Source organism: Octopus sinensis, linkage group LG9 (genome assembly GCF_006345805.1).
Source record: "Octopus sinensis linkage group LG9, ASM634580v1, whole genome shotgun sequence".
In the NCBI taxonomy this organism is placed as follows: Eukaryota; Metazoa; Mollusca; class Cephalopoda; order Octopoda; family Octopodidae; genus Octopus; species Octopus sinensis.
In genome coordinates this window covers 10,545,424-10,573,418 of record NC_043005.1, presented here as the reverse complement: position 1 = coordinate 10,573,418, position 27,995 = coordinate 10,545,424, and the positions used below count along the sequence as shown (strand labels likewise).

At 35.7% G+C, this 27,995-nt stretch overlaps 1 protein-coding gene and 1 long non-coding RNA gene across 6 annotated transcripts in view; one reads left to right on the top strand and one right to left on the bottom strand.

The window, feature by feature from the left end:
• LOC118764770 overlaps positions 1 to 1,677 on the top strand; it is a 226,687-nt gene extending 225,010 nt beyond the window's left edge. For all 4 annotated transcript variants that reach the window (XR_005000570.1, XR_005000569.1, XR_005000568.1 and 1 more), the window contains one exon: positions 1,486 to 1,677. This is a non-coding gene — a long non-coding RNA (uncharacterized LOC118764770). The remainder of the gene's footprint in view (positions 1 to 1,485) is intronic.
• LOC115215626 (tyrosine-protein phosphatase Lar) overlaps positions 1 to 27,995 on the bottom strand; it is a 535,158-nt gene that overhangs the window by 385,813 nt on the left and 121,350 nt on the right. The gene's annotated exons all lie outside the window — the stretch shown is intronic.

Sequence of the window (27,995 nt, the reverse complement as noted above, 5' to 3'; positions counted from 1 at the left end):
GTGTGATAAGTAAGGATTTTCAAAACCTATCCTTTACATTTTATACAACTTATCTCATCCAGAATTCATTTTAATTTCAGCAAGAAATCAATAAATATTAGAATATTACAATAACATGTAAGCAGTGTGGCATGAAATCTGTTGTATGGTTCTAGTTATCACAAACACACATGCAGATGATCTCAGACACAACTATGCATAGATACATACACCATAACAATTGTTTGACTAGGTTCCAAAAGTTGGGAATAGATGCCAAAAGGGCAATTCTATATATCCCAATGGCACTACTCCAGATATTAAAGTGATGATGCTACAGCACTGACCAACACTTGACCAAATTTATTTTCTTAACCAAAGATATATATATGTCTGAAAATATTTCAAAGGATGACTGAATAAACAGCCTGTTGTCATTATATATTGTTTATATGATAACAGACTGTTTATTCAATCATCCTGTTCCTTATTTTCTCTAAATTGCCTATTCATAAGAGGCAGGACAACAACCTTGATCCTTTTTGAGAGCCTCCAAAACTGATGAAAAAGGAAGAGGTTAACTTCAGACAGGAGATCTGACCCAGATACTTTCAACAGAATGTATGTACCATGATAAAGGCACCCAAGAACTGGGTGGTGATGTGTGAAACTGGACACCAGATTAAGCCTACCTACAAATGAAGACATGTTTAGTATATTTTTGTACTTTTTCATATTTAGGAGGTTTAGTAGTATAACAATCTGTACAAAAGATTTACTTCTTAAATATTAGGTTTTCACTATACTCCTGTTGGTACATACATGGTTAAAAACATTTTTATGGTAGTCAATCCAGGGAGGAAAGGCATTGACTCCGTGGCATTAAGAAAAAACAATTGGCAGTGGGGGTGGCCAGAATGCATGTGAGTAAACCCTCACCCCCAACAGATCAAGAGGTGGGGTAAAGTGAGCAACGTACCAGGCCTTAAATATTGACAAGAGGGAAGTTGTGTATCAAAGAAGGAAATGATTGTATTGTTTTTTTTTTATTTCCTTTTCTTATTTTTACTGTTGGTGCTAAGTGGTGTTCCTGCTTGTCATCACGTAAACACCCTTTGCTATCATCATATACACACTATCAGTATTTGTCATATAAACACCCTCTATTGCAGATTAAAACAATCAGTTGTCAAGATATAAGTACTATTTCTTGTATAAACACTGCTGTCAGCATATTAGTATTTGTTATCATCACATAAGACTGTCTTCACGTAAACACTGTCAGTTATATCTCATATCTTTTATCACTAACTACTTCAAAAAAACCTAAAAGTAGTTGTTGTGGTTAAACCCTAAATTTTTCAATTATTTTGGTTTCCTTTCTATGAATTTTAATTGATAAACAACACACATACATACAAATGAGCATAGGGCACCACTGAAATCACTTTACACTTTAAAATTTAAATTACTTTTTAATTATAATCTTAATTCTTTCTGTTGCAGTTATTTAAAGAAAATCTGGGACATTGAGAAGAGCACACCTGTACATTGGATTAAAGATTCATTACAAGCTGTCGTAGTACGCTGCCTCAAAAGTGTTTGACTCTGCAAAGTAGTGGAGGAGATTTACAGAATGTCATATTCCATGAGTCATTTAATTTTCAAGAGCCAAAATAAATATTCCTAAAGAGAAAATTTCTTTATCAAAATAAATATTTCTAAAGAGAAAATTTCTTTATCTTTTTATTAAAAAGAGTTTAAGTTCTAAAAGTAATGTGACATTTGTGTCACACTGTAAATGTGTGTGAGAGTTTGTGTGTGTGTATATATATATAGGGTATGGTGAATAAACTGTCATCTAAATTAAGCAAAAATGAAAATAACACTGACATCTCATTTTAACCGATATATTTACCAAAATTACATAAAATATCTTGGAATACTAATGAGTAAATTTATTCAATAAATCGCCATTGGCTTCAACCACAGCCTCCAGACGACTTCAGAATCTCTTGCAACTCTTCTGGATGGTCTCCTTGTTTAAGTTGGTGAATGCTGCTATAATCCTTGCCTTCAGTTCATCTTTGATGTTACAAGAAGTTTTGTTGGTCTCTCACTCAACTGTGCCCCACACATAATAATCAAGGGGTTGCAGTCTGGGGAGTTAGGTGGCCAGATGTTAGGGATAATGTGGTCACAGAAATTGTCTGGCAGCCATGACTGGGTTCTCCTACTTGTGTGGCCTGGTGCAGAGTCCTGTTGCCAGACATAGGGTCTTCCAGCAGCCACCCTCTTGACCAGGGCAGCACTACCGCTTCCAGACACTTGATGTAGGCTTCTGTATTGAGTCTGAGGATATGTGGGAAGATAAATGGAGGCATAACATTGCCATCACTAATGATCACTCCAAACACCATGATGTTGACTGAATGTTTGGTTTTTATCATTCTTTTGCATGTGTGAAATAAAAAATATAAAATGGTGACAATTTACCCATCGCACCCTGTATATATACATATATAAATATTGAGAAAGCAAGAGAATGAGCAAGTATGGATTAGCTGGAATTATTTGAGGCAGGTTTTTATAGTTAGAAGCATTTCCTGTTGTAGACCACTATTTTCAAGTAAGATATTCTTTTTACATCGGAGCGCTGAAAAGTTCCTGGCCTTAAGGCCTGGTTAGAGGCTAACCTTCCTAGTTCTTTACAAGACTTAGGAAAACTAAAGTACCACTGCAATAAGCAGGTAAATCTGAGAGGGGAATGAATATGTTACATAAAATCATAATTAATCCTCCAGTATTTTATTTTTACCCAAAGCCAGGAATTTATCAGAAGTCATTGAAAGTGCACAGCAGCTGACATAATATCAACAAGGAATATCAACATAATCGTAATTTTGCTCAAATACACACACCTATACAATGTGCTTCTTGCAACACATGTCTATAAAATACAAGACACTTATTGACCCAGGCCTTTAGTAGAAGACATTTATTTACTCTAGGTAACATGGTTACAAAACAAATATTTCTTTACCACGCAATCATATCTGCATGCATGTGCACACACACACAGATAAACAGGTGTAGGCATAGCCATGTGCTTAACAAGTTTGCCCTTGAACTTTAGGATTTGCTCCCACTGTAAAGTATCTTGGGTAATTGTTATCTATTATAAAATCAAGTTGACCAATTGTGAGATGAATTTGATAAACAGAATTTGTATGTGCGTAGACACACATACATATATAGGTGTAGGTATAGCTGAGTGGTTAAGAAATTTACTTCCCAACCATATCGTCTCAGGTTCAGTTCCACAGTGGGTCACTCAGGGCAAGTTTCTTCTACTACAGCCTCAGGTTGGTCAAAGCCTTGTGAGTAGATTTGGTAGAGGGTAACCAAAAAAAGACTCATATGAATTAGGTGGGGGTGGTATTTGTATCTCCTTGTCTCAACAACACATTGATTGTAAGCAAGTGTCACCATCAGACAGGTGGCGCCATTCATTTTTCATCTTCCATGGAAATATGCCAGTGTGGAAAAATTACCTTGCTTGGAAATAGGTTTGCAACAGGAAGAGCACCTGGTTATAGAAACTCTGCTTCAACAAATTCAATATGACCCAAGCAAGCATGAAAATGATTATATATACAGGTACAACAATAAAGATACACTATTTTATATTTTGTACCTTATATATATATATTATTTGCAGGCATAGGCATGGCTGTGTGAATTTAGAGTTTGCTTGTTACCATATGGTCGCCTCCTGTAGCCTTGGAATGATTAATGCCTTGTGAATAGAATTGGTAGAATGAAACTATACAGGAACCTGTTAAATGTGTGTGTGTGTGTGTCTATATACATATTTACATTCTGCATCTTTGCTTGAAAATGATTTGGGAAAAACTGCTGACTGTTGATATTTTCTGCTAATGATTTGTTAGCTAGCAAATTTCCTGCCAACAAATCATCTCACAACTCTGAGCTTCCAGAGACAAGTAGAATAAAAAGAAACCTTTTTTACTTTAGAAACATATAAGGGTTAGCAGCAGAAAGGGCATCTAACTATTATATGTGTGTGTGTGTGAAAAAGGGAAAATAGGAAAGCTTCAGACAAAGCAGAAAGTTTCACAAAACCTTTATATTTTGAGCATGAAGGCCCATCCTCAAAAGAAAAAGAAAACTTGTATAATTGGACATTTCCCAGACTGTTTTTCTTCTGAGGATGGGACTTCATGCTCAAAATATAAAGGCTTTGTGAAACTTTCTGCTCAAAATTATTACCAACATTATAAAATTGATTTGGCATTGAGAATTCTGTTGCTAAGATTGTCATCACAGGTTCAATATAGAATACAACAGTATAATTTGATCATTTTGCATAGAAAGCTATTAAAAGTGTAATGAACTCTCAAATTTATCTTAAGCATTATTCTGATTATCAGGAAAAAAACAAACCAAAATAAAATAAAATGACACTCATCAGTGTTAGACTTATTGACCATCTAGCATTTAGAGTACTCTATCATATGTGATGCTTATTTATTCACACTGTTTTGAATTAATTATGCATTATTTCATAGCTTTGAGATTTTGATGACATGATTGTTTATTTTGAAAATTACATTGGAAGATACATGTGAAAGGTTGGATCTGACCATGTAGAATATTTAGGCTGGATATGGCTGGTTTAAATTTTAAAGGGTTATACTATAGGGCACTACATATATAGAGGTTGTACAATAAATTCTTGTCTCGTGAAATTGTACAATAGGACTTTTCATACAGCAGCCATCACCTAAGCTACTAAGCTACTAAAGCATATATTTCCATTTTTGAGACAAAAGTTTCAAAAATAATTCCAAAATATCCATTTTAAAACCTTACTGAACTGCAACGTAATGATCATTACTTGAACTAACTCATTAGAGAGCCTGCTTGCTTGGCCTGCTATAAATAATGACTTTCAAAAAAGGAAAGATACATGGGACTTTAATTAAAGTTTTGATTTTAAATCTAGCTGAGGTCAATAAACTGAAGCACCAGTCAGGTTGATTTAATTGACCATACCTTCCTGTAAAATTTGTGGCTTTTTACTAATATTATAATAATAATACTAACAACAACATTCATTCATTTTTGCATAATGGCACAACCATAGATGTGTGGTTGTTAAGAAGTTTGGTTTCCAACCAAAAAGTTCTATATCCATCCCCACTGGGTATTATCTTGAAGCAAGTGGATTCTACTATAGCCCCAGGCTGATCAAAGTAATGTGAGTGAATTTGGTAGACAGAAACTGAAACACATCATATAGTGTGGGTGTGTGTGTGTAAGTGTATGTATGTAAGTGTTTCAGTCTTCTTGTCTAGATATCAAGTACTAATTGTAAACAAATATCAGCATCATAGTGGTGGTTACAAATTGCACTGCTTGGAAACAGGTGAAGGTTGGTGACAGGAAGAGCATGAAGCTAGAGAAATCTGCTTCAGCAAATCCTGTCAGACCCAAGCAAAAATGGAAAAGTAGAAGAGAAAATGATGCAGATGATGGTTTTTCCTTATAATTATTATTATTATTATTTCAGTACCAGTTAAATTCATTTTGTAATTAAAGAATATTTTGAAAACAGAAAATGAGTCATCAATATAAGAGGTAAGATAGTGGGGTTTTGAATTATTTGCCCGTAAGTCCTTAACCTAAACCCAGACATGGTGTTCCATTTGTTTATTAAAAAGACCTCTTTATACTACATTTCTCTTATCAGGTAAGCTGTGAGTTCAGGATTAGGGCGTGAGTGTCTTTGTTATCTGCAATAGATTGCCAATTTATCAGGGGGAAAGATTTATCACTTGTCCAATTCACATGAAATTACAGCCAAGCACTAACATTTAGAGGCTCAATATTTTCAAATAAAATAAAAGAAAATATCCAGAGAATATCCTAATAAAACTTTACTTTTCTTTATTTACTCAGTTACATTTGCAGTGTGACTTTAGTAAACATATATTAGGAACTTGTAGGTTTATATAAAACAGCAATTGTCATGTGTAGGAAAGATATGACTAAAAGCTATGGCTATAGTGAAAACCGACATCTGAAAGGTTTGAACACATGCATTTATCTCTTTAGCCAAGTTCTCATCAATTTCTTCAAATTTTATTTAAAGAAGCTGCAGACATAACAGGACCAATTCTGAGGATGTTTTCCTAAGTAGGGGGAAATAAAGTGAAAGGGAAACTTCTGATGCCTTGGTTTTGGCAGAGTAAAGTGTTATATCTATAAAGTTGCACATTCACAGAGACACCTTTATTTGCTTGAAAATAAAGGGAGTAAAAACAAAATATAAAGCCTGTGTGTGTGTGTGTGCATGTTTATATACATGTGTGTGCGTGTGTGCTATATATATATAATTTTTCTCTGAATTCTACCCCTAAAAATCTAAATCGCATCACATAACGACAATACGGCACAATTATTTTACCTCAATTGGACCCGCTCTCTTCAACATTACACCAGGACACGTCAAAACAGAAACTGACCACACAAAATTCAAGAAGTCTTTGGACAAATTCCTTCAAACAGTCCCGGACAAACCACCCACACCCGGATATGTCTCCGCAAACAATAACTCTCTGCTCGAATGGGCCTCGGTGCCCAAATCCTGAATTGAAAGACTTCGCCAGGTGGTGCTATTAAGTTAGACATGGCCTGGGCCAATACTGGCCAAAACCTTTCTAAGTTATTCTAAGTTATATATATATATGTGTATGTATATATGATGAACATTGTCACAACCTTTTTCTGCAAAAATATATTTGAAAATAAGTTTTAGCAGTAAAAGTATTTTAGTTTTATCTCTTACAGGAAAAGGTGGTGTTTTTATGTCAAGGAAATAGCAGATATATCAAGACTACTTATGATATAAGCTTAAAAGTCAGCCAGCATAAGTTAAACAAAAAGATACATGATCAGTGGCATAAAATCTGAATAATTATCTGTTGAATATTTATACAATAGCTGAAGAACAATGATTTTTTTGTTCCAAGAGGCTTGAACACTGCTCACTGCTCTGGAGATTGTGAGTGTGATGAAGCAGGTGTCTGTAAGTTAGTGCAGAACAAATGCTGCAAGGACTTCATTCAAAAAGTACTGGGTTTTTTTGGTTTTTTTCAGTTTTGTGGTCAATGTTACCAGCTTTACAATATAAGTGAAAAATATATACACACAAAATCACCAACATCATTATCATCATCATCCATTTTCATTCATTTTCTATGCTGACATGAGTTAGATGGGTTTTCACAGCCCAGATCAGCTCTTATGAAAACTTATTGCTTTCCTGTATAGGTTGGAGGACACGTCTTGCTTGTGTATGTGTGGGTGTAGGTGGGGGGTAGATAACGAAAGAGAGAATGTGTAGAAGTATTATATATATACACACATACACAAATACACATGCACACACATTTATATTATTTGTACAATAGTCTTGTCTAGCAAATTCTACTCATAAAGAATTGGTTAACTCAGGACTACAGTTAAAGACACTCATCTAGTGTGCTGCAGTTGGATTGAATGACACATCTACAAAACCAGCCATAGACACATCTATGAAACCGACTATGGTCATATTTATTATTGACTATAACCGTCAAAAAAGCAGAAGCCAGGACTTTTGGATATATTTTTTATATGCTCAGAATTGTCAAAGTATGAAAAAAAAAACAACTTGCATCAGTTGTTCACTGTCAGGACAAACTTCCTGAAATTTATCAACACTACTCCTAACAAGCTTATGCACCCTTTCCTCTCTGTAGCTCTTTTGCTGTTTACTTTTCAGTATTCTTGTTTTATCCTGTAGATATCAATCTCTGCTTAAACATATGCACGTTCGCCAGCCTTGTCTGGCACCTGTGTCCGTGGCACAAAAAAAAAACACCATCCGAACGTGGCCGTTCGCCAGCCTCGTCTGGCACCTGTGTCGGTGGCACATAAAAAGCACCCACTACACTCACAGAGTGGTTGGCTTTAGGAAGGGCATCCAGCTGTAGAAACACTGCCAGATCTGACTGGCCTGGTGCAGCCTTCGGGCTTCCCAGACCCCAGTTGAACCATCCAACCCATGCTAGCATGGAAAGCGGACGTTAAACGATGATGATGATGAAAAAATAGATTTGACTTGAATGCTAGCAAAATGTGAAGTCTGCTAAAAATACTCAAAAACCTGGTGTTGTTCTTTAGCACCAGGTCAGCCTTGATTGAGCCATCGTATAATCAAAGGCTTTCCATCTATAACTTTCTCATCTTTTTGTATATTTGAATCTACATATGTGAAACTATATATAAACATACTTGAATCTACAAGCCAATGTGTTTGTTTTTTAAGACACTTGGATGTGAGTTAAAAGAATTTAGCTGCTATTTCTAGCTGGTTAAGCAACTTGGTAGGCTCTTCTCTTTCCCATTGACTTGAAACACTAATGTTATTCTGGGCTGTGCACCAAATATACATACACGTTCCCAAAAACAAAAAATTCAATAAGAGAAAATTCAATGTGAAAATGAAATAAATTGAAATTAAAAAATATAAGGTATTATAATCCACTCAATGCACTGATAATTATACAAGCCAAACAAAGTGATTTACTTGGATGAAATGCTTGACACCTCTCACTTGCAAAAATGTTTGTTTCATATTCTGACAGAAGGAATACAAATAATGACGAAGCCGAGTTTGCAGCTGTTAGGCACTTGACGTTACTGCAGTTAAACAAAAGACAGGAGGAAATTAACTGATTTTTATCTAACACAAAATATGATATGAATCCAAAGACCCAGTCTAAAGTAATGTGCCACTACTACCACTAATAATGATAATAACAATAACAACAACAAATATTTGTTTTATTTGCCACACGGGCATCTGATGAGGGGATAAACTTATCTATGGAAATGAAAGCGAATTTCATAGCAACACAACAACACCAACATGTAACAATAACATGAATAATATTAATAAAAAAATAAAAACACGATGTGTATGATTCTGTTACTGCAGCAGACATATATAATGAACCTAAGATGAATCTAAGTTAACGATTGTAATGCAGCTCTAAAGCAAAAAAGAAAAGAAAACAAAAAAAAAACAAAACAAATAAAATGAATAAATATGCATATATTATAAATTTCCTATGACTGAATTAACAATGAGAAACAAGATAAGAATCTTGACTCCAATAAGAAGTGAAACAGAATATATTTGCAGACGATATGTTAAACAGTTCAGTAATATTGATAAAAACTGAGTTAGTTGTAAAGCATTCAATTACACACGTCAACCAATATCTACTGAGAAACTAGAATCATTAGCTATGTTATCAACCACTTGTTGAAAAATTATCGTTAATGCACTAATATTTTCTTGAACAGCAATCATATTATCGACCTAACAATTGAAGCTTCTTCATGGTTGCTCAATTTGCTAGAGGTACTAGCCAAATCTTAAACCCAAACTACATTCTGCTGACTTGAAAAAGAAAAAAAAGAAACACATTGGCTAACATAGTCCTAGGTAAACTGTTTGACAGTGAGGTCATTGGTAGAATACTTTTGATCATAAATCTGCTCAATCAAGCCTGGACAGGCTTAACATCAAAAAAGTCCTATTATACCTTTTTACCTATTTCTTTATTACCCACAAGGGGCTAAACATAGAGGGGACAAACAACCACAGACATAGGTATTAAGTCGATTACATCGACCCCAGTGCGTAACTGGTACTTAATTTATCGACCCTGAAAGGATGAAAGGCAAAGTCGACCTCAGCGGAATTTGAACTCACAACGTAACGGCAGCCGAAATACCGCTAAGCATTTCGCCCAGCATGCTAACGTTTCTGCCAGCTCGCCGCCTTTTTACCATCAGGCAGCATAAAAGCTAAAAGCATTTCTTCCTTTCCTTTCCATTCTTTCTTTTTTTCTTTTAAAATTGATTTCTTACGTCTTGGTCCAAACTCAAAATCTATTTTGTAAGAGAGATAAATAAATGTAACTGAAACAGGATTATTATCAACCCTGGAAAGCATTGATGCTTTTACCAACTAACTTTTCAACAAGTTGATAATGTATCTAATGGGTGGTAGACTAAATCTGTCACTTGTATTAGCATTGCCACTGATTGGCTCTTGTCTGTCCTCAACATAATCCACTCAGCTGCATTTCAGACCAGATCTACATTTTAACCCTTTAGTGTTTGCATTATTCTGCCAAAATTAATGCTTTTCCGCCCTCATTGTTTTGAACTAATCATGTATTATCTTGTAGCTATGAGATTTTGGTGAGGTAGCTGTTAATTTTTTAAAAGATATTGTAGGGTTGGTGTGAGAGACCAGATCTGGCCTGTTTGAACATAAAACAGGTAGAATACTTTTAGCCGGATATGGCGGGTTTAAATGCTAAAGGGTTAAGGAGAAACAATGCGTCATGATTTGTTCTTCCATTTCTCCATTCGTCTCAGTAGCCATTCCTCCTCAGACTAAATTAGTAAAATAAAAACCGAAGTGATAGTTACACTTGACTCTGGTAATATTTTGAACTCATAACTGTAAACTACCAATCTAGTAACAAACTGATTACAGTAAATTATCCAGTGCAATGTCCTCTTGTCAGAGCTTCATTTATCCTTGTTGTGTAAAAGTGTGATATGGATACTGCCTCAGAAATCTTTGGTCTCGTAAAAGTGAATCAAAAACTAAGAGAATAACTGCCTTTACTGGGATCTTACTTCTCTCTTACAGTTCCTGCCATTAGTTTTAAAATTATAAACTACAGACCAGTATGGAAGCCTTGATGGCTTGACCTGCAAGAAATAGTAGCCTAATGATCCTTAAAATATATTATCCATCAGTAAAATCAAAAAACATATTGGATGATACAGGGATTAAACTTAATGGTGCATTCAAATGAAGGCTTCTATCTAGATGCTCAAACTACAAGAAATAGTAACCAAGTCTCCACTCTACCATCTTAAAAAAAGGGTGACACATTTATTTGATAATGTAATACTTGATACTTTTCTTTTTTCTTTTAGATAGGAGGGAGGACAATGCTCATGAGCCTTTACAGGGTCTCTGAGATTGGTGAGAGGGAGGAAGAATGGTACTAGAGAGCTAGACTGAGAATTTGCACCAGAGAGGACTTTGCTAAAGGAATTCAATGTGGCTGGTGGTGTATTGAATCAGGAAACAGATTAAGTCTACCATTTGTGTAAGCCATGGTGGGATTTAACTCAGAATGCAAGGAGCCAGAACAAATACTACAAAGCATTTAGTTCAATGTTCTTACACTGCTTTGGATTGGCATTTTTAAAAAATCAAATCTGAAAGGATGAAAGGTGCAAAGCTAACTTCAACAGGATTTATCAAAGTGCAGAGAGTTGAAATAAGTACTACAAGATACATATTGTAGTACTTATTTGTACATAGATACATCTATGCTGTGCCAATGTATTTAGGAAGAAATATAAAATTTGCCAATTCATGATTTCCCCTTCCTTTCACATCAGAGACATCATATCTGTTTCTAAAAATATGTACTTTCTTTAATTATTCATTTTACAAAAATAGCTTCAAATCTGATACTTTTTTAATGTTGAAAATATTTTGCTTAAAATAAACACTGTAAAAAAGTAATATATTTATTTGTCATAAAAATTATCATGTTTTAGTAAATATTTAAATATATCTGAGTAGATCTGCAACTACTTCAATGAACAATCTTCCTGTGGACTTCCAAATGCAACAGACTCCTACCTGCTGAATGCATCTGTTGCACCAACTTCTCTTCCTCGCTAATACATCATCCTCAGATTTTATACAAAATACTCTCTCTCTTTTATCTCTCTCTTTTACTTGTTTCAGTCATTTGACTGCGGCCATGCTGGAGCACCACCTTTAGTCGAGCAAATCTACCCCGGGACTTATTCTTTGTAAGCCCAGTACTTATTCTATCAGTCTCTTTTGCCGAACCGCTAAGTGATGGGGACATAAACACACCAGCATCGGTTGTCAAGCAATGTTAGGGGGACAAACACACACACATACACATCTATATATATATGCATACATATATACGACAGTCTTCTTTCAGTTTCCGTCTACCAAATCCACTCACAAGGCATTGGTCAGCCCGGGGCTATAGCAGAAGACACTTGCCCAAGATGCCATGCAGTGGGACTGAACCCGGAACCATGTGGTTGGTTAGCAAGCTACTTACCACACAACCACTCCAATCTTTCCTTTTCCCATATTCTCTCCCAGTTAATATCTTTCTTTCACACTTTAATCTGCAATTAGGCTGAATTTTTAACTGCAGTTATTGCTATCTCATAGCCATAGACTTCTCTTCGACCATAAACCAGTTATGTAAAAAATATATCAAGCTGAGAATTGATAGAATGACTGAAACTAAAGCTGGTGAAATTAAAAACTCCAAAACTGATGGTTTAGAAACAAGACTAAATATTATTGTTTGAACAAGTAAATAACTTGTTAAATAAAGAATATTATCTATCTGACTGGGTAACGACTTATATTTATAAAATGTATTCATCTGGAGTAATATAAACTGAAGAAACAAAATTCAATAGTACTGAAAAAAATCTGTAATATTTTAACTATTTCCAAAAAGACATTAATCGCAGGAGTGAAGTGAAATGTTTCAATCAAGAAGGAAAGTTAATGGTGGACTAACCCTTCTGTGAAATATATAAAAAAACATAACAAAGATTGATTAGCAACTGTAGAAGTAATTGATAATCAAATGTATAAGAAGATTCAGCTAAATTGCAGAAGTAGTTTTACAGAGTTTCCTTATACAATTGACACACTGTAGTAGTAGGAACAATATCTTTCTGGACATACTATACTACCTCCATTAATGTGAGCTTCATCTTAAAATGAATGTTTTGTCCACTAGCTTTAGGCGATTCTCTGACCTACTGAATGGATATAAATCTGATAGAGTTTGAAATGGTATCATGTTCTACAAGGAAGTTCTTATTTTTCATTTATTTATTTTTATCATTATTTATTTTTTTTTTTCAGGAGATATATATTTATGTACTCATTGTGATTAAATGAAAACATCAAACTAAACACTCTGGTCAAAAGAAAGTAGTTTAGTGATGAACTGATTAAAGAAATATAGGTAAAAGGATTTCTGCCTTGGTAACATTGATTTGAGGTACAATTTCATTCATTAGTAGACATTGCCACAAAATCAGTCAGCTATCTCAAGAAACTGTAGCCTGTTTTTGTGTGTGGCTTAATATGATTGTTTGGTCTCAGGAATGATTTGTTAGGTTTTTATCATCGTATTCTATGAAAATAGACCATTTGGAATCAATATATAATAGTAGATCACTTGCTGATCTGTCAGTGGAAACAGAGCAGAGCTACTGGTTGCTGTGATACAAATTTCTTTTTACATAGTAGCTGCTTGTCTGAGACCTAAGATAATATAATTGTAACATTGCTATTATTTAATGTTTTTCAGTAAAGCATTAGCAGTTTTGCAAGGTTTACTATTCTTTAATGCTTCATACAAACACTTCTACTTTCCTCGTTACCACTAGAGGCTAAGGCCATGCTGGGGCAACATTATAATTGTAATAGATGAATTTTATGTACTGAGAATATATAATGATAATGAAATATTAGATACTTATTACACATATTCTATACTGATTTTATATAATAATTTGTTAAATACTATGGAAAAATAAGTGAAAATATGGAAACTCTAATGCAAATAAATAACACTTACACATACAGTTTTAGAATTCTACATATATTTTAACAAGATTTTACATATATTGTTAATGTTAATTTTATAATATTTCTTTCAGAAATTTATGTAAGATTTGATTGTATGTTTTCAGGGATTTTCAATTAAAAGTGATAGACAATGAAAATCAAAATACTTCCAACAATCTTAAATCAGAATGAACATTACAGAGTTTATTTGAAATAAAGGTAGAATACTATTAATATATTGATAATTTGTTAGTTATAAACAATAAAATTATCACAGAATCCTACTTATTAATATGTATTGTGTTATAGTATGTGTATATAATATCTTATAAATGTAAGGGTGCACAAATGGTGTGTATGAGTGTGTGTGTATGAGTGTGTGTGTATAATTGTAATTAAAAAAGTTACTGATCTTAGGGAAATACATCCAGACTGCTAATTGCATTGAATAAAGACAAATATGTATGATATATGCAAAAAGAATTTGATTTACAACTGAAATTTCCATCTTAGTTGCAGGATGAAAACAAAAATCTAGCAGTAATTGTTAGTGACTCCCAAAGAAAAGAGGAACTGATTTCAAGAAATTGATTAGTTTCACTAAATTATTTTATATACTTCAGGGGAAAATCAGACCTTTGTCTACAAGCAAAATGTATGTGTCAAGCAAAAGTTGTTTTAACCCATTAGTGTTTAAACCGGCCATACCAGGCCAAAATTGTCTTCCTGTTATATGCTCAAACCAGCCAGCTCTGACCTCTCGCACCTACCCTACAAAGTCATTCTAAAAATAAACAGAGACATCATCAAAATCTCAGAGTTACAAGATGCTGTACAATTAATTTAAAACAATGTGATTAAACAGGCTTTACATTTGACAGAGTAATCTGAATGCTAATGGGTTAAATATTTTACAGTACAAATGAATATCAGTCTCTGGTCAAAGATTCATATCTTTGCACTTAACCAATATGAATTGGATGGCTAAAAAAATAAATTTTAAGATTTATAAAAATGTTTAGGACATACCATTGATAAATATGAAATTTGAAGATTAAGTTATTAAACTGTTCTTCTAAAATTGAACCTATTTCCAATGTATTACCTTCAGATTGACATAGAGGTTATCATAGTAACAAGCTACATACATACTAACTGATATTATATAAATTTCATCAATTTGTTCATATAAAGGCTTTCTTCTCCCTAAAGTAGAACAGTTGATACTGAAAAACACGATAACAGTATACCACAAAGGTCACCTCTGAAGCTAATCTTGACAAGCTCCATGCTTACTTGACCTGTTGTCTTCAATATTTTCTCTACCAAACCACAGGAAGTTACAGATATTCTAATTGTCATCTTCGTTACTGTTTAAACTGATTTCTTTTTATAAGAAACTACAAAGGCTACAAACAAATATGGGGCAATTCATAACAGAGCAAATAAAAATATTTTAGTACACTTTGAGCACAAAGGAAAAAATGGTTTAAGGGAAAGTATTTACATATTTATATATTTATATATTAGTTAACAAATAATTTAAACTGCAGAAAATTATTACATACCTATTCAGTCAATGAAACATTGTCATGAAGACTTTATTTTTAGAATTTCATTCTGTAATTTTCACATTTATAAATATGACTTTGATGTTTTAGCTGTGTACCTAGCTGCACCTCACTGAACCCCAGTGTATCACGGAGCACTGTTTTGGACGTACAGTCACAGGGACATCTAGAGAAGAGCTACTTGACTAACTGGAATTCAATCACTAATGGACACACTACAGTCTCCGGCCCACACAAGTACAATCTCCTCTTTTGTCTTTGCTATTGCTACTTTCACAGACTTTGTTCATCAGAGCTAGTTGGTCTCATGCTGCCACTATTCAAGCAGCTCCAACATTTTTGTCTTTCTTATTCGTGTGACTCTTAGTGTTCAACACCTTTGGCACTGCCGTTATTTTTTCTTCCCAGGAAATTTCTCTGGGATCTTCCCACAGCTCATACCTTTAACCCTTTAGTGTTTAAACCGGCCATTTCTGGCCCAGATATTCTACATGTTTTATATTCAAACTGGCCATATCCAGCCTCTTACACCTAACCTACATTGACATTCTAAAAATAGACAATCACATCATTGAAACCTCAAAGATATAACATAATGCATGATTAATTCAAAACAATTTGAGTGAAAAAGTATTACATTTAACAGAGTAATCTGAACACTAAGGGGTTAATGAAGGTGTTGACTTGCAACAGTTTAAACAAAGCAATAATGGCATCAAGCTCACTGATCTCAGAGATGCAAGGGTCCTGGACAATGACCCTTCCTCTAATCTCAGCTCGACAAAACGACATGATATTATTTTGTTTTTAAAACTTGTGTGATTCTTGTTCCTCATTGCCTACAATAGCAGCTAAATCTCTCTCAATTGCACTGTTGTGTAAAGAAAGGAATGACATATGGGATAACGTGGTCATGGATACACTAAAAATAGATGGTCATGGTTGGAACATCTAAACATTTACGAGGTGAAGCAGCGGAAAGTTGTAGAAAGTTGGCCTAGATGCTTTATATTACCTACTTTTAGTGTTTAACTATTCTGCGTTTAAATCTCAACAGTGTTGATTTTGGTTTCCATCACTCTGAGATCAATAAAATAGTGGGTCAATTTGATTGATTAAACTCACTACCCCTAACGAAATTGGTTTTTGTGCCTGGAGCAAAGAATATGTACAAATTATTTGTAAGCTGATGAGAGCTTCAAAAACAAGCAATGTCAAAGTGATTGCAAAAGCAAGTTCCATTTGGATAATTAATCATGTACTTAATTAGGCAAATACTGCATTTATTATCTTATATATTTACATCACAGAATTATTTGAAATGGTTTTGTAATGTAAATATGTTTCCAGTGTATGTTGTATGTATTTAATTACTCATGGAGGTTCCTTTATACAAAGGAAAAAAAATCAAGAAAATAGGAGTAATATAGGTGTAGATTTTTTAATTAGAAAATATACATTTTCAGACGGAGATAAGATTAAAACAGAGAATGTTGTTCAAAATCAACAACATCAAAATTTTTCTACATTTGCTTTCTTTGCTGGCCTGATATGGACATATTTCAGAAAAAGTATTATAGTACATTTTACTAACACATATGAAAACGGGGATATGTAGAAGAGTTAGATAAAGGAAGATAGAATATTGAATAAAACTAATAATATTAGAAAAACCAAGGATATTGACGAAAATTTGTTTTACCAAAATTTGCCTCCACCTTCTAAATGTGAATATACTTAATATATCTTTTACCTTTTACTTGATTCAGTCATTAGACTGTAGCCACGCTGGGGCACCACCATGAAGAATTTTAGTTAAATGAGTTCTTATTATTCTTTGTAAAACTTGGTACTCATTCTATTGATCTCTTTTAGTCAAACTGCTAAGTTATGGAGACATAAACACACCAACACTGGTGGTCAAGCAGTGGTGGACACACACACACAAAGAGTTTCTTTCAGTTTCCAAAGCTTTGTGAGTAGATTTGGTACAAGGAAACTGAAAGAAGCCCATCGTGTGTATATATATATATATGTATGTATGTATGTATGTATGTATGTATGTATGTATGTATGTATGTATGTATGTATGTATGTATTTGTGTGTCTGAGTTTGTTCCCCCACCATCGCTTGACAACCAATGTTGGTATGTTTACATTCCTGTAACTTAGTAGTTCAGCAATAGAGTCCAATAGAATAAGTACTAGGCTTACAAAGAATCAGTCCTGGGGTCGATTTGTTTGACTAAAAGTGGTTCTCCATCATGGCCACAGTCAAATGACTGAAACAAGTAAAAGAATAAAAGAATATATACATATATATATATGTATATTATATATCCCACAGTCAGAGTTGGTGTGTGGTTTGGGAATCTACATGAATAATGATGCAACATCTTTTGTGCATACTACCAAGATAGCAACACTGTGCAGGCAAGTAGCTGGATGGATTTTGAGATCATTCAGAACGAAGTAAAAATGAGACCATACTTGTGCAAGAGATTTTAAGTTAAAGCCATTGCTTGTGTATCATGCACACAACCCCTGTACCCTGAAGAACACACCCAAGGCATCTGTCACTGTTATATGGATGGCTAATTCAAAATCATGGGTTACTGATGTCTTTGAAGATTAGTTCTTCAATCATTTTATCCCAGCAGCAGAGAAATACCGTAAGGAGGAGGGGATTACTTTTAAGGTTCTACTTATCTTAGATAATGCTCCTGGCCACCTGCAAAACATCATAGATTTTGACCCCAATGTTACTGTTGTATACCTCCCTCCAAACACCACGTCTCTTCTGCAGCCAATGGATCAGAGAATAATTGCTGTCTTCAAGCATTACTATATGAAGCGAATACTATGGCAAGCAATTACTGCACCTGATCTTGATGAGTCCAACACACTGTGACTTTTGGAAGAGATACAATATCTACAAGGCTGTACAGAACATAGCAGTAGCATGGAATGATGTACAGAGCAAGGCTATGAATGGTGTATGGAAGAAGCTATGCCCACAATTCGTGAATGATTTTAAGAGGTTTGATAAAGTTGCCATCAACAAAACATTGGTGACTACGAGCAAAGAACTGGAAATGGATTTGGAGGAGGAGGATTTCACAGATTTATTTGAAAAAGACAAGCAGCCCCTGATGAACAAAGATTGGATAGAGGTTCTCGAGCAGCAAAATAAAGAAGAAGAGGAAGTCGAACCTGAGCCACGTCACTTTATCATTAAGAAAATGCAGCAAGCAGTTGCATATATCGAAAAAGGTCTTTCTATGTTCAAGGATTTGGATCTAAGTACTCAATGCCTTTCCAAGATTATGGAAGCTTGTCACAAAGCTTTTGCTCCTTATAAGAAGAAAACAGTTCAAGGAACTCTCAACTGGTCTTTTAATTGCATCAAAAAACAAGAACAGCCAGAGTCAGCTGCTGATGTTGACAATCAACAGCCATCTACATCTGCAATGCAAACTACCAAATTGTATGTATGTATTGGTAAATTTAAAATAATGTAGTTTTTTTACTATTGCAAAATAATAATAATTACTGAATTTGTTTTTTAAGCTTGAAATGGCTTTTATTTTACCATGTCTTATTGCAAACTGCATTCCTAAATAAAGCATCCACGATATATGGTAAACACTACCAAATCGTATTTGTAAATTTAGAATACTTTTTTTTTTACTGTACTGTATTAAAAAATAAAAATTATTTGTTTGTAAGCTTAACCCTTTAGCATTTAAACCGGCCATATCCGGCCAAAAGTTTTCTGCTTGTTTTATGTTCAAAATGGCCAGATCTGGTCTCTCACACCAACCCTACAAAATCGTTTTAAAAATTAACAGCTTCCTCATCAAAATCTCATAGCTACAAGATAATGCATGATTAGCTCAAAACAATGTGGATGAAATAGCATTAATTTTGGCAGAATAATGCGAACACTAAAGGGTTAAAATAGGTTTTTATTAACCAAGTATTATTGAAAATGCATTCATAAATAAAGTACAGAACTGGGGATGGTTATTATCAGTTTAGCCTAGAGACAAGTAAATTTGGCCTATCCTAGAGACAAGTTAATTCAACTTTAGTCATTTTTTGACCTAATTTATGATTCCTGGAACCAATTAACAACATAGGGTGAGGTATGTCTGTATATCAGTAAAGCAAAAATGTTCTGAAGACAATTTAAGAAAATTTACTTTCTGAAAATTTATAGGTGCAGGCATGGGTATGATGTAAAAAGTTTGCTTCAGTTCCATTACTTGGCATCTTGGGCATGAGACATCTTGGGCATTATAGCCACAAACTGACCAAAGCATTGTGAATAGATTCAGTAGATGGAAACTGAAAGGAGCTTGTCACGTTTTGTGTGTATACATGGTGTGTGTACATATGCCTGTCTGTCTGTCCCTCACTGCTTGATAACTGTTGCAAGCAGGTTGGTAACAGACTGATAAAATAATATTGGATTTTGAATAAAAATAATTGACTGGGATTGATTTATTCAACTAAAATCTGCCAAGGATGTGTCTCAGCATGGCCAGAGTCCAATGATTGAAATGAGTAAAAGATAAATCACATGATAACTTTACTGTTTTCACAATTTATTTATTTTTAAAAAAATTTTTTGAAAGCAATGGAATATGATGAGTTTTTATCACAGAAGGTTTGTGTAGCAGTTCTTCTCTAGAAGATTGCTTAACAACAAAGTAAATTTTCTCAAATTACATTACTCTTTACTCTTTTACTCTTTTACTTGTTTCAGTCATCTGACTGTGGCCATGCTGGAGCACCGCCTTTAGTCGAGCAAATCGACCCTGGGACTTATTCTTTGTAAGCCCAGTACTTATTCTATCGGTCTCTTTTGCCGAACCGCTAAGTGACGGGGACGTAAACACACCAGCATCGGTTGTCAAGCAATGCTAGGGGGACAAACACAGACACACACACATACATCATCATCATCATCATCGTCGTTTAACGTCCGTTCTCCATGCTAGCATGGGTTGGACGGTTCGACCGGGGTTCTGGGAAGCCAGAAGGCTGCACCAGGCTCCAGTCTAATTTGGCAATGTTTCTACAGCTGGATGCCCTTCCTAACGCCAACCACTCTGTGAGTGTAGTGGGTGCTTTTTACGTGCCACCTGCACAGGTGCCAGGCGGGGCTGGCAACGGCCACGGTCAGATTGGTGTATTTTATGTGCCACCGGCACGGAAGCCAGTCGAGGCGGTGCTGGCATCGGCCACGAGTCGGATAGTGCTTTTTACGTACCACCAGACCAGGGATCCTGGCTGGTTCAATTCGATTTCGATTTCGCTTGCCCCAACATGTCTTCACAAGCAAAGGGGGTTGGCAAGGGTGCCTGTCGTACGGTCGCATTGGAGTATTTTACGTGCCACGGCCACGAGTCGGATAGTGCTTTTTACGTACCACCAGACCAGGGATCCTGGCTGGTTCAATTCGATTTCGATTCGCTTGCCCCAACATGTCTCACAAGCAAAGGGGGTTGGCATGGGTGCCTGTCGTACGGTCGCATTGGGGTATTTTACGTGCCACGGCCCCGAGTCGGATAGTGCTTTTTACGTACCACCAGGCCAGGGATCCTGGCTGGTTCAATTCGGTTTCGATTTCGATTTCGATTTCGCTTGCCCCAACATGTCTCGCAAGCATGGGGGGTTGGATGGGTGTCTGTCGTCGGATGAGGTTCTATATCGACTTCGCTTGCCTCAACCGGTCTTTGTGTCCAAGGAGGAAAGGCATTCATAAGTGGGCTGGGCTCACTTGTCCTGCCTGGTCTTCTCACGTACAGAATATTTCCAAAGGTCTCGATACATATATACGACAGGCTTCTTTCAGTTTCCGTCTACCAAATCCACTCACAAGGCATTGGTCGGCCCAAGGCTATAGCAGAAGACACTTGCCCAAGGTGCCACGCAGTGGGACTGAACCCGGAATCATGTGGTTGGTTAGCAAGCTACTTACCACGCAGCCACTCCTGCGCCATTGTCAATTTTTTTCTCTTATACTTCTACTTGTGTGGAAAGACTTATTTTCCTCTGTGTGTGTGTAAGATTACACTGTCCAACTAGTGCATCCTATTTTAAAACTATAGAATGTGATTTGAGGAATATTTGGCTGCTAGTTCTAGCAGAATGAGTGACTACATTGAAATTTCCTGTTGATTCACTGAATATTGAATCTATATGTAAATTATGCTGACTAAAGGCATTTTTATCTATGTTCAGTCAGTTGTAAATCCTCTCTCTGTTAGTAACTACCATAGAGTGGTGCCAAATTGTCAGTGAACAATGTTTGATGACCAAGTTTTCATTCTTTGTTGGATTAACTATTCTTTATTTCCTACCCTTTTGTTACTGTATTTATTTTGAGATGCTCTGTGTTTCTTTCAATTATTTTGAATATAACAAAGAATTTAGTGAAATAACTTAGTTATCATTCAGCTAGTGTTACGAACATAAATTGTGACTAAGGCTTGGTGGAATATTTTAATTCAAAACTTATGAAAACAAGACATTTTACCACAGAGCCAGAGCAGGTTTTGGCCGGGTTATTAACAAAAGGGTTAATATCAAACTGTGAAAGGGTTATCAGTTATGTATACAATGAGCTTCCAGACAGTCCCTACCTACCACATTCCATTCACATGGTATTGGCTGACTCAAGGCTAAGCTAGAAGATATTTGCCTAAAGTGCCATACACTAAGATTGAACATAGAATCATGTGGCTGTGAGGCAAGCTTCTCAGCCGTACCTGTCTTTGTACTTAGGCAACAGTTATAGCCAACAACAGAACTCAAGATATCGCAGTGGAGAGTAGTGGCATCACAATGAATACTCCAATCAAAATTCAGAATTTAGCTCTAAACTTTCTTTGGCAATTGGAGAACTCTTGCTAAATTAGCTTCTTCACTAGAAGGAGAGGCCTATCTCAGTCATTTATTCTGATAATGAATGCTGGAGTAAGCTTCAAGCTGTAGAAACTCACTAATATTAACATAGGATAAAAGAAAAGAAATATATAAATAAAAAGATTTTTAAAATGTTATTCTAAAATTGCATCACAATTGTTTATGTCTTGTATACATGTCTTACTCTTAATAAAGGCTTAAGGGTATACTGAAGTAAAGAAGTTTACTTTGCAGTCATGAGATCCTGGGTTCACGCTCACTGTGGTGCTTTGGTATATCTTTTTCCAAAGCCCCTGTTCAATCTAAATCTTGTGAGCAAAAGTGGGTAGATAAAAACTGTGTGGAAGCCCTTCAGATAGATTGTACATGTAATTCAAAGGACAAACCTTGTTCCACACTGCATCACACTGAGTCTGTCAGAAGATTACTTGAAGAATACAAATGACTGTAGAATACATAACCATGTATTATCATAGAATGAGTGGAGAGTTCTGTTGATCAAATAACTGAAGTACTCTTCATTAAAAAAAACAAATGATTTCTACTTTTGACTTTTTGTTAGGAGCATGAATGTCTCACAATCCCATTTCTGCTCATCTATCAAGCTTTCATCATCATCATTGTTCGACCGTGGTCGAGACAATGGAATTTACCATGCTACGCCAGACTTCACGGTCCATCATGGCATTACGGAGGTCCTGTTGCTGGATGCCTGTATCCCTGGAGATTACATCAGGGTAGGAGAGAGTGCGCCCTCTGGTATTGCGAGTAGATGGCTTCCAGAGGAGCTTTAGTTTTATGTCAATTATAAATTAGTATTCAAGAAGTGTATATATATATATATTTCTGTATAAAAAACAAAACCTCAAAAGAAGTTTTACCTGTTGAGTTCAGCTACCACTTTAAATAATGACCAATACACAAAACTTCTAATTCATTTCAGAATAACTTGAAATTATAAAATTATTTTTCCAAAATACACTTAGTATATAAACATAGATTTCTAACTTTCATCAAAGTCAAACATCTTTGGGGAAAAAATTATAATTGATTATAGTGCTTCCTGGCACTTAACTAGTACTTACTTAGGTAACTCTGGGTGGATGAAAGGCAAAGTTCAACTAGGCATAATTTGGATTTAGAATGTAAATGGATGTAACCATTGCTCAATCAGTTCTGTACTTCTACTGCACTTTTTGCACATAACTATTGAGTGTAACCAATTAATATTATTTTATTATAAGTCTACCAGCTTGTGTGTTTGTGTGAATATTAATGTATGTTTGTGTAAACATTTATGTGTGTATACGGGCATGTGGTCTTGTGCATGCAAACACATATGTGTGAATATGCAATGCAAGCAATCATGTACTGATGCATGCATTTTTTAAATGATATCATCAATTTAAAGAGTGGATCACAGCAACAAAGTATTCCCCTTAGTGAGCTTAAGAGAAACGACAACATTTGGGAAACCATAATCTGGTGTTGCATTCCAATGGAAACCATTTCAAAGAAACTGTTTCTATCACAGAAATGCATAGCTGCTTTCCCCCCTTTACAAATGCATGACTTTGTGTCCTTATTTAAAAAAAACATGAAAAGAAGTTGAATAAAAAAGGGAACTTTGAATATAAGGTAGAGGCAGAGGGTCAGAAGTCATGACATTTACAAATATAACCAAACAACTGAGACTGACAAAGGAGTACTGCTCCTGCATTCAGACTGATGCTACTGCTATACATAGATACCCTACACTGCACAAAGAAAAAAAAGTTTATTCATCAGACTGGCATTGTAAGCTACACCAATGCTAGAAAGGGACGACACTGCATAGTGCCAAAGATCCCAGCAATGCCATCATGCTTCAGGACTAGCTACTGCAACAGCCTGGGTTTCAAGGGCCCACAGCTTTTTAATATATCCTCCCAAAGAGTCTGAGGAACTTGCACAAAGTAGCAGTTTTTAAATCAAAGCTGGACCTCTTCCTATCGAGAGTCCCAGATGAACCTACCTCACGGCAAGAGGTGCAAGTGAGGGTAACTATATCAAATTCCATTCTTCACCAAGTGCCACATATTAGAGGGGGCCCTTAGTAATTCATCAACCTACTCAAACTTCTGGCCCACAGATCTGCTATCTGCCTACTTTGCCTTTTTTTATGTTTGTCAGTGATGGTGAGTATTGTATCATCTTCATTCTAGTATTTCCAATGCACTTGAATTTCCTCCTCTCATCAACCATACTGTGTCTACCACATCCAGGACCCGCATTAAACACTACCCTCTGTCATTTTCTCCACAGAACATCACTCTAGGTTCTCTCCCTGTTTTCTTCACCCCTGTAACCAACAACTTTCAACTATTCAGACAAGGAAGGCTTTCAAAAACTATGAATACGGCCCTTTTCTCCAGACCAAACCAATGCAAAAAATTTAGTGCTCAATGTGTTTAGGAAAAACTTAATCTTCAAAGCAAAGACAATATAACGAGTTTGCGTCACACAGTTTCAAGATTTCTAAATTGGAGCTAAATAATTAATAGATATAGATATACACTTTATATGATCTTCATTATAATTGCCATCATGAAATAAATATTGCTAATTACTGAACAAATATACTCTGCTATCTAAAGTATGTGAATACTGAAGACTATGAAAGTGCTACTCTCCAGTTATAAACATCATCATGCTTGTCATGACTGATGAATGACAAAATGGCTGGATTCAGTTATGAATAATGACTTCATGAAAATACCCATACACTCATATATAAGTACCTATTTCTTTATTACCCACAAGGGGCTAAAACTCAGAGGGGACAAACAAGGACAGACATAGGTATTAAGTCGATTACATCGACCCCAGTGCGTAACTGGTACTTAATTTATCGACCCCGAAAGGATGAAAGGCAAAGTCGACCTCGGCGGAATTTGAACTCAGAACGTAACGACGGACGAAATACCGCTAAACATTTCGCCCAGTGCTCTAACGTTTCTGCCAGCTCGGTTGAGTTACAACCTAGAGAAGAACTCAACATGAACATAGATTACAGCAGTTTTTAAGGTTGGTCCAATGACCTGTCACACTAGCATTTTCATGATACACAACCTATTCATCATACAAGAGACATTAGACTCACCACTGCTATGATGGAAGAAGTAGCATGAAAAGAAGTGCAAAGAGAGCAATGAGAATGTATTAATAACTCATTTACAATACTTTATAAGCATTTTTTTTCTGTATTTCTTCCACCACTATAGTGAAAGAAGGTGTCTCTCAAGAAGAGGTTGAATATTGTGGAAACTTCAGACTAAAATACCACTGGGCCAACCTCAATAAACTACATATATAAGATTGTCTCTTTGCAACAGCTCAGCTACTGGGAAAGGTTGAAGCAGCTAAGACTCTACTCCCTGGAGAGAAGACGGGAGAGGTATGCAGTAATATATATCTGGAAGATCCTGGAAGGAATTGTGCCAAATTTTGGCATTGTAAGCTACACCAATGCACAGTGCCAAAGGTCCCAGCAATGCCATCGTGCTTCAGGACCAGTTACTGCAACAGCCTGGGTTTCAGGAGACCACAGCTTTTTAATATTTTCCCAAAGAGCCTGAGGAACCTGCGTAAAGTAGGTGTTTTTAAATTAAGGCTGGACCTCTTCCTGTCGAAAAACATATCCTTAAACATAGGCAGGACAGCATTCCAAAGATTGGCCTTGTCTTCTGAATCAGAAACTACTTCAGAGCTCAAACATTCTGACACTCAATGAAACTCGGGCAAGGCACATAATGGAAGGATGCTCCCACATCTGAGAGGTGTTGCTGCTGCTGCTGCTTCTGCACATACAGGCATTACAAACTGTATCAAGAGAAAGACAACTCAACTGACAAGTATAAAATCTTTCACAGACACATTCCATTTCTGGTCAAAAGGAGAGCTGCCTCCTATCTCTGAATTTTCTGCAACTGATATATATTTCTTTACTACCCACAAGGGGCTAAACACAGAGGAGACAAACAAGGACAGACAAATGGATTAAGTCGATTACATTGACCCCAGTGCGTAACTGGTACTTATTTTATCGACCCCGGAAGGATGAAAGGCAAAGTCGACCTCGGCGGAATTTGAACTCGGAACGTAACGGCAGACGAAATACGGCAACGCATTTCGCCCGGCATGCTAACGTTTCTACCAGCTCGCCGCCTTCTGCAACTGATATAGTTAAGTTAAGTTAAGTTGAGTTAATTTTTTGGCTCAAAAAGCAAAAGCAAGGCCATGTAGGGGGACATGGAGTTATGTACAGGGAGGGTGTTCATGCAAAGATTTCATGCTATTTCTGGTCAAGAGAGTCTTTGAACCGAGTGGTCGTCGGCATCTTCACTATCTCGTCCGGCAGCTTATTCCACAGATCCGTGACCCGGACGGAGAAAGCCCTTCTCCTTCGATTGAGATGAAATCTTCGCAGATAGAGCTTTTCGGAGTGACCCCGCAGCCGACGCAGTCTCTGTAACACAGAGCTTGCTGGGCTCATTGTCCCCTTCATACAGGCACTTTCATTTCTTCCTCTTATTATTCATGTTATGTGCAATACCTCTCAGGTCCTGACTAACCCCTCTTTCCTAGTGCTACTTCCTCAAAATGTGGCCCTCTGGGATTTCCTCCTGATTCATGTCTTCCCTGTTGATGTTGACCAGCAACAGTTTGAGCTGAACATTGAAAATATCAATCTCACTGGCATTAGGGAACTTGTGGAGGTCATGGGCACTGCACCTTCAAGCAGACCTAGCAAAAAAAGAAAAGCACTGGGCACGAGAAAGTGCTGTGGATAGAGAGAAGCTAATGAAAACATGGGATGAAGTACTGAAGGCTGATTTTAGGATTTCTTCCTCTGCTCTTAAAAATCTTTCCTTGTCTAGGCCAAAAAAAGCCCCTCATTGTTTGTTTTCTTGTTTGTTTTTATTTCTTGTACTGTATTTTTTTGTAATTGTATTTTTATTTTGTATTTTATTTTGTAATTTTATTTGTATCATTTTTACGTCCTGTTTTGTCATATTTTTTTCTTTCCTTGTTTTTACCCCTCTGCAAAGGAATTTTATTTAATTCTTTCACAGGAAGGGCTAGTTCGACGAGTCGTGTTCTGTCCTCACCTTCGAAACACGCTGGAGTCGTACTGGGGACAGCTGATGAAGGGGAATTTTCCTTGTGTTGTTTGTCTTGTACTCTGTTTTTTCGTTGTTAAAAAAAAGGTCCGTTTCCATGTTTGTTTTTACGTTTTTGTTTCTCGTTGAGTTCTACGTCTATTTGTGGTGTCCTGTACTCACGTATATATAGTTATATATGCATGTATATATACATGTAGATGTAGGTACGTACATATATGTATGTATGTATGCATATATTTTATTTATTACACTATTGTATGACTGAGCGCCCTCGTGTCGTTTCGTTTCCTCTAAGCAAGTTTTATATATATATATATATATATATATATATATATATATATATAATATATATATATATATATATATATATATACACATACATATACACACACACATCCTAACATCAGCTTTTATAGATGCATGTATGTGTTAATATATATATATATATATATATACTGTAAATATATGTGTATCTTTGTATATACAGATACATTATATATCTTATTTATGTATTGTATT